Here is a 14,106-nt window from a genome sequence, read left to right as displayed (position 1 = left end):
GCTCTTATTATATCAATAGAAACTATTCTGAAGCAGAGAGAATTTAAAGAACTGGCCAAACTCAAACAGATTAGTGAATGGGTACAAACTCCTTAATTCTAGCCATGTATTTTGCTTTTCCCTACCTTACAGGAAAAAATTAAAAGTGTTGTGTTGAAAATGCACAATTGACTTTGAAAAGAGGTTCCTTTTTACTCTAATTGGTGTTTGTAAATGAACTAAACATTCTACAACTATCACTTGTTGAATCATTGTAGCATACATCAGTCATGGATTAATAAAATGTGATGGAAAATAAATAAAATGCAATGGTCATAACCAATACTTAATCCAATATTTCTCACCTATGAGGATGAGTCTATATCAAAATTATTTGGTGTTTTAGTTTTATTCTGTTTGAGCTGCTAAAACTGAATACTGTACATTAAGTGGCTTATAAACAACAGTAATTTCTTTCTCACAGATCTAGAGTCTGTAAGTCCAACATCAAGGTGCCAACATGATTGAGTTCTGGTGAGAACCCTCTTCCAGGGTATGGATTGTCAACTTCTCACCAAGTCCTCATATGGCAGAAGGAGCGAGGGAGTCCTCTGGGCCCGCTTTTATAAAGGCACTAATCCCATTCATGAGAGCTTCACCCACCCTCATAACCTAATCAGCTCCCAAAGACCCTCCAAATACTATCAAAATGGGGATTATGTTTCAATGCAGGAATTTAGGGGGGACACAAATATTCAGTCCATAGCACAAGGGGAGAATTTTCAAAGGACCACTCTAGAACATCCTAGGCAAGAACAAGAGGTTCAGGAGGCGAAGGGGCACATATGGAATGAAAAAGCTTCCAAGACCATTCTTGTACAACCTACCAAGTAAGACATGTTGATCTACTTCCTTAAAGAGCAATGTGATAGTAATTATTTGATGAAAGTCAGATACAGAGGACAACATAGAAATACCTTTAGAGTATAAAAGAAAATAAAGTTGGAGAGGTAACAGCCTAGATGTGTTATAAACAGTACAACAAAAACAAACAAACAACAACAACAAAAAACCAGGATTAGGAGCCAGAACATATGAATGTTCAGTTCTAGAACCTTCTTCCATGACCTATATAGCATCACCAATCCTGCTTCTTCATCAGTGAACTAGAGATATGGTCTTATTCACCTATAAATTTAAAGGATCATTATCTCCTTTTCCCAGTCATGTATATTTGACTTCTTCTAATTACAAGCCAAGGAAACAGAAATAGGCCAATATAGTTGAACAGAAAGAGACTGAGAGAATCAGCTTCCAGGACTATCTCTGTTTTAAAATATACGTACACCTTCAGTGCCTCGTATAATGAACACCTAGAAAGCAGGTCAGTAGTTGGAGACTATTTCACACGTAAGACAACACGTAGTCTTACGTGTTGTTCTAGGAGTGATGGAGAGTCTTGGGAGGATTCTGAGCAGGACAATGACAAACTCTGACTCGCATTATGTTAGCTTTCAATAAAGTACAGCCTTTGGATTTGGGAACCATCGCCCTTTCCATTATTCTCTAGCATTGAGATTTCATGTGGCTACTGAGCACTTGAAATGTGGCTGGTCCAAATGGAGATGCACTCTAAGTGTTAAAGGGACAGCAGATTTCAAAGATTTGGTATCAACAAAAGAAAGAAAGAATACAATAGATCTCATGAACAATTTTTTATATTCGCTATATGTTAAAATGATAATATTTTAGATATACTTAGATAAATAATAATGTTTGGTTAAATATAATATTCAAGTTAATTTCACTTATGGCTTTTTGCTTTTTTTAATGTAGCTACTAAAATAGTTTTAATTACAATGTGAATGGTATTATGTTCCTATTGGACAGCATTGGTCTAGACAACTGCTCTCAGCTTCAGAATGCTATAAAGACAAATGAAATAACTTATGTAGGGCTCTCTGAGTTTTCTTAAAGAAACATATTATGTAACACCATGCTGAATTATTGAGGATGATTGTCAGCCAAAAAATGTACTGTTCTTTATAAGCCAAAGATAATGTTACCAACTTGGTTGTGGTTTTGTGTTGTTTTTCCAACAGTAGTGATGAGTTTGCACAAAGTCATCTGTAATGTTTTTCTCTTCCCACCCATTCCACCCCCATCCGGTGCTCCTTTATGACCAAAACAGCATATTTTTGAAATACCTGGCCCAGGTTAAGAATGTAGTTCTCTGGCCATGGAATTTTTTCTCTATGCAAAGCACCCAGTCCTCTATAGGTTTGCATCTCAGCCTATTTAACATGAAATTCTAATTATCCAGTTTACCCAAACAAGAAGATAGCCAATGTCAGTAATTATATCTATAATTAGAGAATACTCTTGATTCTTTTATATTTAATTTAAATATAACTATGAGAATGTACTTAGAGTGAAAAAATTTGCCCACATGTCTGGCCAAGAAAGTTGTTTTTCTTTGGGAATTTGTATCTGTGGAAAGTCTCACTGTGTTGTAAATTAAATCATATTTTGATTTATAAATGACAGCATTAAAATATTTTAAGACAGTGAAATTGTTGGGAAAGATATATCTATATTACTCTATCCTAAGCCTTGAATGCCAGTAAGAAAACAGAAGCGTCAAATAGAGCCTCCTTCATCTTCTTTGCCCACTCACTTCTGCTCTCATCACTTTTTTTCTCTTCTGTTAGTTAGATGACAGGCCTTTACTCTCAATTTTCAGTCTCAACCCTTGTGCTCTGGATTCAGTCTCCTTCTCAAGGACCTCATTACTTTGTTTAATCATTCTCTCCTGCATGTTACTATTCCCTTCCCTAGTGGATCATCTCCAATAGCAAACAGTTTTAAAATCTTCCATCTTTAAACACACACACCCCTCCTTTGGCCCCACATTTCCTTCTCTTTATAGCTTCTCTACTCCCTTTTACAACAAAATCTTTCCGAAGGGGTGCTGATAACTCTGTTTCCATTTCTTCCCCTCCCATTTATTTTTCAATGCACTTAGATTGTCTAGTGAAATTGTTCTTGTCAGGGGTAAAGTAAGACCTCCATAGGCCCAAATGCAGAAAACTTCTCTTTCTTCATCTTGCAAGACTCTGGCAGTACATGTAATACTCTCTCCTTAAAATAGTCTTCCCTTTACTTCCATGATGCTTTACGCTGGTTTTCCACCTATCCAACTGGCTGCTCATTCTCAATTTTCTTTCTAACTCATTTGTTTCTATCAGACCTCTAAATGTTGTGGACCCTCTCATTCCTCCGCCTCTCCTCTTTGTGTACTGTCTCCCTAGATGCTCTCAATCACCCCCATGGCTTTAAATGCCATTTAATTGCTGATAATTCCCAAGTGTATATCTCAAATGTAAATTCCAGATTTATATATCCACATAACTGAATCTCAACTGTTTATCTCAAACCTAACATGTCTACAAATGAAATATTGATGTATTCTTCCTATACTAGGAGAAAGAAGAAGAAGAAGAAGAAGAAGAAGAAGAAGAAGAAGAAGAAGAAGGAGGAGGAGGAGGAGGAGGAGGAGGAGGAGGAGGAGGAGGAGGAGGAGGAGGAGGAGGAGGAGGAGGAGGAGGAAGAGGAGGAGGAGGAGGAGGAGGAGGAAGAGGAGGAGGAGGAGGAGGAGGAGGAGGCAAGGAAGAGGAGGAGGAGGAGGAGGAGGAGGAGGAGGAAGGAAGGAAGGAAGGAAGGAAGGAAGGAAGGAAGGAAGGAAGGAAGGAAATAATATTTTTTTTTGCTCTAACTAAAATCTAGATGTCCCTTACTTCCCATATTTAATAATATTTAATCCATCAGCAAACTGTCTAGCCTAGCTACAGAATATGTCTCAAACCCTTCACCTTCTATTTAGCTCCATTGCTACTGCTTTAGATCGGGGCATTATTATCTATTACCTCCTGATTGACCACTCTGTCTCCATTCTTGTACCTGCCCAGTTCATCTTTAAAACAGCCAAAGGGATCTTTTAAAACCATAAATCAATCAGTCCACGTCACTCTCCCATTTAAACTCTTCCATGGCTTGACAACTTACCCTTGCACTTGGAATGAGATCTAAGTACTTGACCATCACTCACAGCTCTGCATGGCTCAGCCCTCACCTGATTCTCCATCTTCATTTTGTGCCGCCCACCTTCCATCCCTGCTCTGCCACCTTGGAGCCTTTGCATCTGCTGATCTTTCTACCAGGAATGCTCTGGAACTCCAACCTCCTCCCCTCATTTGGATGACAGTCTTCTTATTTTCATCCTTCAGTCTCAATTAAATGGTACTTCACAGAGCCTTGCCAGATTACTCCTTTTAAAACCTCACCCATTTATTCTTCTACAAGGTTTTGTTTGTTTTTCTCTTAGTATTTTCCACAATTCTGCTTACATAATTTTTATCTATTTGCTTTCTTGGCTCTCAGCCCCTTCTTTCTCCCTTGTCTTGGAAGCCACTTTTGAGTACCGAGTGTGTTTCTGTCTGCATGCCTTTGTCAGAGGTTTCACAAGAACAAGCCTGAGCTGATTCAGCACTGCTTGTGGCTGAGCGTGAAGTCCAGTTCAGGCCTGCAGTACCAGGAAGCCCTTCGCAATGGTACAGCTAAGCCATGACCACTGCAGCTCCATCAGTAAGCATACTGACATTTTGATCAAGATTTCAACAACTTTGAAAATCAAATAGAGGAAAGGAAAGTGCGATATATTAACTCCTATAAAAATCAATATCGCTTTCCTGAAATTAATGAAAATTTAGATCTGTGGATTTTCAGTCTTCTTAAGCAATGGTATCCTTTCTTAATTCTCAAGTGATGTAGAAATGCCCTGATTACAGTAGTGATTACATTAATTCCACTTTTTTTTTTTTTAATATAACAAGTAACAGGAAACTCAATTCAGATTAACAAACAACAAGAAAAATTCATTGGTTCACTAAACAGAATATTTGGGGATTTATCTGCATCAGGAAGAGACTGATCCTGGATCAAATGACCATGACAAGGTCCCAGTTTTTTTCTCTCCATTTCTGGATTCTATCAAGAACTCCGAGAAGCTTAAGAAGGAAAAAGAAATTGTACTACGAACAAATGGTGTTGGAACTGTTTGTAAGAGACCTCTGCTGTCCTGGTTGGGAGATGACTGCCAGGTACTCCTGGGGGGCTACTTCTCCTCACTCACGACCAGCAGTAAGAAAGCACCTCTGCCGGTAGCATCAACCAAAACATAGATTTAAAATAATTGACCAGCAATGGGACTTTGTTTATATTGTAAATAAATATTATTTTTTTATAAACAAACAAATGGTATATACTTTCTTTCTCCCTAGAAGCTTGGGCAAAATCTCTTGGATTGAATTATGTGCTATCTTGAACCAATCAATTTCTGCATCCAGGAATATGGGATACACTGGCCTAGATCAACAACCAGTTTTAACCACACAGCTAAGCTGCAATCAATCACCAAAGTCATGTGACTAAGAATAAGCTGGGTACTCTTGGGGGTTAGCAAAAAATAGATGTCGAACGAAGGCAACCAATTGATGTCTGTGTAAGTCTAAGAGGCCTGAATAACTGGAGCCTCTATACAGAATCAACTCCTTAATATTTAAAATCCCCTCTCTGTCTTCAAGAAAATTTATGATCTTTCTTTCTCTCTCCCTCTTTTCCTTCCTTTTCTTCTTTTTTCCAATTGGATTGGCCAGGTTAGTTAACTGTCTGTTCTCATACAGTTGTCTTATTTACAGGGCCTTAAGGGAACTTTTGGAAGAGCTTGAAGTTTAAGAAAATACGTGCTAAAGATAGGGATAAAAAAGGTGCCTTTCACGGGACAAATATAAAAGACTAGCCACAGCATTTATCAGCAGTTTCACGGTGCTAAAGTGCTAAATGAGCTATAACTTGGAAAAATAAATGCTAGAGATGAGAATCTTCAACGTGAGGATGGGGGGGTATGTGAAGTTTCACCAAGAGGCAAGAATTATTTTGAGGTATTCCTTTTCAGATAAGCTTTTCTAAACTGACTCATTGAGTTCATCGCCTTTGCACAATCACCTTTCTTTAATCACTTGGTAATAGAAAGGCATACCTCCCACACACCCCAAACTTCCTAAGGCATTGCCAGGGGTGTAAAAACATTTAGGGTGCTCAAGAAAGGGGAAGGGAATGATGCTAATGATAGGGTAATTAATCCTTTTGTAAATCAGATTCACTCCAATTCTCTGCTTTCTACAGAAGGAAGGGACACTTAATCATCAGATAAGAAATTACTAAAAATAATCTTAATGATAGATAATCATGTAATTTTTGGTATGTAACTGGGAATTCAAAGAATTGAGCCCCATTGCTATAACATAACTCTATCATTCTTTTTTCGTTATTTAAGTGAAGAGTTTCTTGGCATCTATATCTACAATTCAGCACTGATGTTTAAGCCCATTATAATTACCCCTGAATAATGAGGAGAAAAGGCTTTATCCATCTTATTAAGACTTGCAATTCCACTACAGTTTCACATTTTATGTTTAGTAATTTATTCATCAGTATTTGCAATACATTTATGTTGTTTTGAGAAATTTGTGTGGAATTTTCAAACACTTTAAACTTTTAGGTCACAGGAAATTTAACATTGTTTCCACTTACATATATTTGTTGTATAGAAGTGTGTTATTCATTAAATACTTTTAAAGTATAAAAATATATTAGAAAGAGAAATGGAAACATAATTTCAAGAAGAAAAATGAACAAAACAAAATTTCCTGCAGGTAAAGAAGAATTTATTTATATATTTAAAAGCATGATGGGTAGTAAATTATTTTATTGTTTAGATTCAACTAGATAGACATCAAATAGTGATGTGACAGTTTATTTTTAAAGTGTCATTATAATATGTTGGAATTTATATATGAATTTGCAACTCTTTAAACATGATAAAAAATTTTAGCCATCAACTAAAACTGTGGAAAGAAGTGTACTGCTTCTTAAAATATTTTAGGAGCACTTGAGTGAAAATGTCTAGAGACAATGAATGGAGAAAATTATGTTAGACAAGAAAATGATCAAGGAAAGAACAGACTCACTGTTGAGACTGATTGTGCAATGAAGTATGATGATAAAGGACCTGCCCGATCACATTTGCTTTTGCGTCCCTTATCAAACAGAAAGATCTAACTAAAAATGATTGAATGGATATTGGTAAAGGGAAGAGAAGCTCAAGGTGGAAAAAGAAATTGACATAGTATACCCATCTCCCTCGAGAGTCAACAGAGGGTAGTGAAAATAGCAAGGATTTGAGTCAGCCAGAATTGACTCAGAATCCTGACTCTGCCAGTTATTGTCTTTGTAACCATGGGCAAAATGCTTAACCTACTTCATCTGTATTATGGCACAATATAATATACTACATAAGGTTAAATTTCACAGTGGATATAAGGTATTTTGCATAAAGGCAAGCATGGCAATAGAAAAATAGTGGCTACTGTGATTATTATTATGTAACTGTGGGCCTTGGAGCAATTTATCCTCCTTGAGCTTCACTTTCCTCCTATATAACACAAGAATAATAACATCTACTTCTTTGTAGGCCCATAGGATTACTATGAGGATTAAATTGATAATACACATGAGAGCACTTATAACACAAAGAAGACATTAGATAAATATTAGTTCTTGCTCCACCGTTCCTTCTCTAGGTTCCGATTGATTTAGACAATTCTCTGGTACCCCTGATGGGATGTAAAAAGAGTCTACTTTCAAATACTTATTTGTAGAATAATATGTTACTTTTATTGTGTCTACTAGTAAAAAAAAAAAAAAAAGACTAAACCTGAAATGATTCTTTTTGCTAAGAAAAGAGACCAGGGCCTCCTATTACAAGTGACTCTTTCATTATGGATATGACCTTTCTGCTGTACTAGCAATTCCCATTAATGACAAATGATTTTCATGAAATTGTGGAAGACAATGTTGCTGATCTAGGACCACATAATCACTCCTCTCACAAAGAGGACCTCCTCACAAAAAGAAAAAATTCTTCCCAAGTGTTTCCTTTTTTCTTGTGAATGAAAAGACGAATCAATTATTAATCTCTGGAATAAATGCTATTGTTTACTGTGATTCACTTATTCTGGATGGCACTAAATATGTCCTGTCTTTGCAGCTTTGTGTACAAAACAAAGCCTGGTGTAAGTAAGATGAGCTAGGATGCCAGGGAGAGAGTTAGGGAACCAAGTTACTGAACAGGCCAGGAATGTGTCTAAAGCCACTTCTCCATTTTAATCTGTGAGATGATGTCCATTTGGTTCTTTTCAGAACTAGGCTGCCACATTGCTGTTCCCTGTTAAGGAGAGGGGTATAGTAACTATGAATAGCCAAAATACATAGGAAGGCGCTCTATCAGCCAGGATCCCAGCAAGAAACCAGTGGCACACTCCAAAGGGATGAAAGACGTCTTGTTGAAGCTGGATAATAGACATGTGGGCATCTGTTATATATATATATATATATATATATAGTCTCTCTGTATATATATTTATCTATGTTTGATATTGTCTACAATAAAATATATAAAAGCAAAGAAAAGGGTGTAAAAGAGAGACTAATGAAAGTGATTTACAAAGGTGCGGGCAAGGGTTAAAGGAAAACAAGGGAAAATGAAGTCTCTATCTTTCCCCTCCACACCTCCACTCGCCCCCAGGACTGGAAACAGTGGGAAGTGCTACCAGCAGCAGACTTGAAGGCAGGAGGGAAAGGGACCAACTCTTGGAACCCAAGGAGAACTGTAGCTGTAAGAGAGGACCACCCACCAGGAATCATGGCCTTGAATGGAGGGACACAGCCATTGTAAACCAATGCCCAATACAGAATTTGTGAAGCCCAGTGTGAGTTTAAAATTATTAGCCTGAATTCAACCACTTACATCGTGCAATGTCAGTTTTAAATGCAATATAAGAGCATTAAAGAAAAGAATCATCAAAATTATACAATTTGAATTTCATAGTTTGTACAAGCATATGTATTTTTTTCTTACTAGAACAGTTGAAACCCTGCACTAAACTAACTCAACTATTTTATTTCACTTCTTTATACATACACATTGTGCCAGCACTATCTTCGGCTTATTGATGAGTAAAGAGGGACTGAAAGAAAAAGGAACTATGGATTGCCCTTTCTCTTTTCTTCCATGCATTTATTTTTAGTGCAAGTGGTTAGCTAATATAGGGAAGTAACATGAGTAAGAAAGAACATGATAGAGTTCCTTGGTTGTTCATGTTTCTTAGAATGTCATTACCTTTTTTCTGAATTTGAAGCAAGTTTTGATTCAAATGGAAAGAGAAGCATTTCGGGGCCTAATTCATCATAGATATGACACTTTTACTTTGTACTTGTTTTGAGTCTTTGAACTCCCAAGCATTATGGATGCACGGGAATTCTATGATCTTGGAGCATCAGAAATGCTATGTGCAAATGGGACAAACCAGAAATGACAAACACACATTGTGCATTTCTCCTCTGTTCACATATCAGACTTCACTAACAAAACACGTTCGAAGATAAAATTAGAAACTTCAAGATAGTGACATCACAGCATTAAAAGGGCCCTTCTAACCATGGGGCCTGTCGACTGCACAGATCATATACCCATGAAACCCACCCTGCTGTCAACCCATGACCACGCAAGGAAGGAGCCAGGGGAATTAATGCTCTTTCCTCCAGTCCTCCCATCTCCTGCAGGTGACCCCACTGCTGGACCCTGACTAGAAGGCAAGGAAGCCAAGGACACATCGAGGGTGGGTAGCCTCCTGAGCTACAGACTAGGGAAGGGAAGGGTGGAGTGTGGATCCGAAGGAGCAAGTAGAATATCCAGCATAGGCTGCTACCTCTCAAATTTCTTTCCAACAAATTTAGTTCCTATTTAATTCAGCTAAGATAACAAGAACCAGGCAGGCAGGCCCCAGGTGTAGTTCAAGATAGTGGTGGGGCCTGAGGCTGATGCCCTTTTATGAGCCATCTACAAACATCAATCAATTAATCAATCAATCAAACACAATCAATCAATAAAACAAAATGACAAATTAAATTAGGTACAAAACTGGCTAGTTATTTAGAATGAGAAAATAAATCAGATTTCTTGAGAGATTTAGTTCCTTTTCTTCTGAGAGGGTCTCTAGGGAATGTACAAGAAGTGCTTAGGTAGATACACTTCCGGATGGCACCTTGGCTTCTCCTTCCCACCTAGAACACTCTACAATGCCAAGCGACTCCCATGACTCATAGTGGCCTGGGGAAAGTGAAGGGTCCTGAAGCTGAAGCTTTATTAGCTTTATGGTAAATTCCTCTGCAAGCCCAAAAACTTAGAACAAGGAATTAAATGACCAGAGATGTCAGATATGCACAAGCATTTCCTGGCGGGCAAAAATGGCAGGCCCTTGGGCGACGATGTGACCCTTCCCTTAGTGTGCTCGCCAAAGGTAGCGAACACGCGAGGTGGGCTGCTCTAGCGCTTTTTCATTGTTGTCAAGAAATCCCATTGAATTTCAGGGACATTATGTAGGAAACTGAAGAGGTAGTGAATAGTCATGGCCACTTCTTGATTTCTTGTCTATCGTTTGTTGGCTAGGTTGGAAGAAGCTTAAGGGAAAATGACTTCATTGCCTTCTGAACCTGACCAGTTTGTGCTCTGACCTAATCTACAGGTTCCTCTGCAGACATCAAATACCAGTGGGCTTTCATCACAACAGCTGAGGCAATCGTAGAGGCAAAAAACAGAAGGAACAGGCTAGCGAGAGGGAAGTGCTGTCTTGCAAGGGGCTCCAGGGCTTAGGAGCCCTGGAGGCCAGGCAGGAGCCTGTGGAGGAGGGAGAGGGAAGATGAGAACACCAGAAGGAGATGTCAGGTATGCACAGAAAAATGGAAAGATGCTGAAGAAATATTTCGAACTTTGCTAAGGCCCTGGTGTTGGTGAGCTCACTATTTGTTTTTAATAAATAGAGGGAAGCTGGGCTATCTGAACTAAGGACTTATGCTTAACATAAGAGCACCTGATCTAAATAAGATAGAAGAGGGTAGTGCTTAAGTGCCTAGGTTAAAATCTTGACCTTCTTTAAAAACTATGAAACTCATTCTCTTTGCACTCCAGTTTTCTCGTTAGTAAGATGAGAGAATATTACATTATATTACATTATGTTATGTCATATCATGCCATGCCATGTCATAGCATGTTATTAGTACATTATGTTATTCAGAGCTCGCCGCATAGTGTTGTGTGAGAATTAGTTATAAACCACTTATAATAGCTCAGTACCTATGTAGAAAATATGTATATTGGTCTCTGCCCCTGTTCTTCACACAGATCTCCTAAAAACTTTGTAATTTTCTAAGTGATAAGAGCACAAGGAGATTCTTTTATTCTACTATTTGGCCTTTGACCTCAGTTCCTGATAAAGAGCTCCTAAATCTTTTGGAATTACCTGGGTGATAGCAGTGTCTTTTGTTCTAATAAGGTGACTCTTGGTGGGTCCCTGGATGGGGGCTGGGAACCAGAAAGATCAAGCTGTGATTAGAAGCTTGAAATTTTCAGCCTACCTCCTGTTCTTTAGAGAAGGGAGAAAGGCTGGAAATGGAGTTAATGATTGATTATGCCTATGATGAAGCCTCCATAAAAATCCCAAAAGTATGGGATTCAGAGAGCTTGTCGGTCAGTGACCATGTTGAGATGCTGGGAGAGTGGAGTGGGAGGGCATGGGAGCTCCGTGCTCTTTCCCACATACCTTGCCTTATGTATCTCTTCCACCTGGATGTTCATCTGTATCCTTCATCATATCCTTTAATGAACTGGTAAACATGAGTAAGGCTTTCCCTGAGTTCTGTGAGCTGTTCTCCCTAATAATCAAGTTCAAGGGGGAGGAGGTCATAGGAACCTCTGATCTGCAGCCAAGTCAGACAGAAGTTGTGGACAACCTGGAACCTACTACTTCTGACTAGCATCAGGGCGGGGGGAAGCCTTGTGGGACTGAGACCTTAGCCTATAGGATCTGACACTATCTCCAGGTTGACAGAGTCAGAAATAAAGTTAAATTGTAGGACACCTAGCTAATGTCACAGAATTGCTTGGTGTGGGTAAAAAAAAACAACATACATTTGGTGTCAGAAGTGTTGTGAATATGGTAGTAGTGCGGTAGGAGGAGGAAGAGTACAGGTTTGTCCCAGAGTACATGATCAGTGCTCAATAAAAATGTGACATTATTATTACAAAAATGTTTCCAAATATATAGCACTTACACATATTTGGGCAATATTTAAAGCAACGAACTTTCTGTAACAGATGAAGAATTTGATCCATTTGTTTTTATTATGTATAATTTTACAAAAATTATTCTTTTGAATGGATGGAATTTTTCATATTTAATCTCTAGCCAAAGTATCATGAGGTTTTCATTAACAAAATACAGTCATTTCTGAACTTTTCTCACCAAAAAGCAGAGGTACACTTATACTTTCCCTTTTTATACCTTGCAGAGAAATTATCCTACTTCACCATTCCCAAACACTGAGAAAAGGTTTTATATTCTTTTTAACCTTGATCAATTTATGTATTTACATATGGAGATTGGATGGACCACCAGGTCCCATGGAGCAAACGGCTAGGTGAGGCTCTTTCTTCATTAAAGGCAACTTTAGATTAGAATCAAATTTGAGTAACATACATAGCATAGAAGATGTTAGGGAGGCTTAGTCATTAATTGTGTTTGCGTCTAGAGGAAAAGTTGAAATAAAATAGTAAGAGTCACATTTTCTGGATTCTTGTGCCCCTCTACGCAATCACATCACATAACACCCCTGACATCCACGCCCTCCTCCATGGAAGAATCAAGAAGAAAGTGTTGCCCAGCCTCATGCCCAAGGTTCTTGAGAAGGCTAAAGAAAAAAAAAGTTTAAAAAAAAAAACTGAAAAACAAAAGCTCTCTACAAATGCAAAAAGAATTTGCTCAAATAAGTTTCTTCTTATCCTGTTTCTATTTTGCATGCCATTTGGAAGCAGGTAGACTGGCTTATCTGTCAGGAGCAACAGCTCTGAATTAATTCTGTTCACATCTTCAAAGTGCTCTTACCAGTCTCTGTAAGAGAAAAAATACACAATTAATCAACTGGAGTTCTTTAATGATCATTGTAAATAAATGGTGCCTGGTCAATAATAGAAACTCAATCAACATTTCTTGAATGAATTAGAAAGTGCTATAATTGAAAACATTTGACAAAATTCCACTTCGCATGTTATTAAAAGTCAAAACAATGGCTAAAACAACATAGTTACCAAGGAGACATAATATTCATGGAGCATTGAATAAGAAGAACCAAAGCCTCATGGTAAACGTTCTTCTTCCAGCAGGCGCGACCATTGTGGTGAAGGTTTGGCATAAATGTGTACTACCAACATTATTTAGCATTTCTATTAAATACAAAAGAATACAAGGGAAAAGTAAAAAATTTGAAGATGGTGTAAAACTCTTCATTGTAATATATTACAGCATAATATTGGACCAAAAAAAATACATGTGGATTTCATAAACTCTGTGAGTAAGCAGGATATTTGCAATGCACGCAAGCATAGAACAGTGAATCGTGAATCTCTGATAGAAAGAAGAAGGGAAAAATAATCTTAACTGATATGCTCAAGACCTATGTTAGGATTAAAGGAGTTATAGATTCAGGATATTGGTAAATGCTGGCTGTAATTCTTGAAGAAGGTTGGGAAAGGAAAAGAAGATTCTTTTTTTTTTTTTTTTAAATCATAATAGCAGATACTATCTTCTACCATCTATCTTTCTTCACTATTTATCTCAACATTTTGTAAGTATTTGTTAGCATTTTATTTTACTTATTTTATTTCATTTTATTTTGAAAGTAGCTTTATTGAGATACAGTTCTTTCATACCAGGTAATCCACCTATTGAAAGTGTACAATTCAATGTTTTCTAGTATAGTAGCAAGATTATGTAAACATCACCACCATATAATCCCAGAACATTTCATCACTCCTAAAAGATGCCTCTACCTATTAGCAGTCACTCTCCATTTCCTCTCCTCCCCGAAGACAACCATTAATTTACTTTCTACTTC

This window comes from Rousettus aegyptiacus, unplaced genomic scaffold, assembly GCF_014176215.1.
Source record: "Rousettus aegyptiacus isolate mRouAeg1 unplaced genomic scaffold, mRouAeg1.p scaffold_m13_p_13, whole genome shotgun sequence".
Lineage (NCBI taxonomy): Eukaryota > Metazoa > Chordata > Mammalia > Chiroptera > Pteropodidae > Rousettus > Rousettus aegyptiacus.
The sequence above is the reverse complement of the archived record's forward strand: the minus strand, read 5'-3'. Positions refer to the sequence as shown.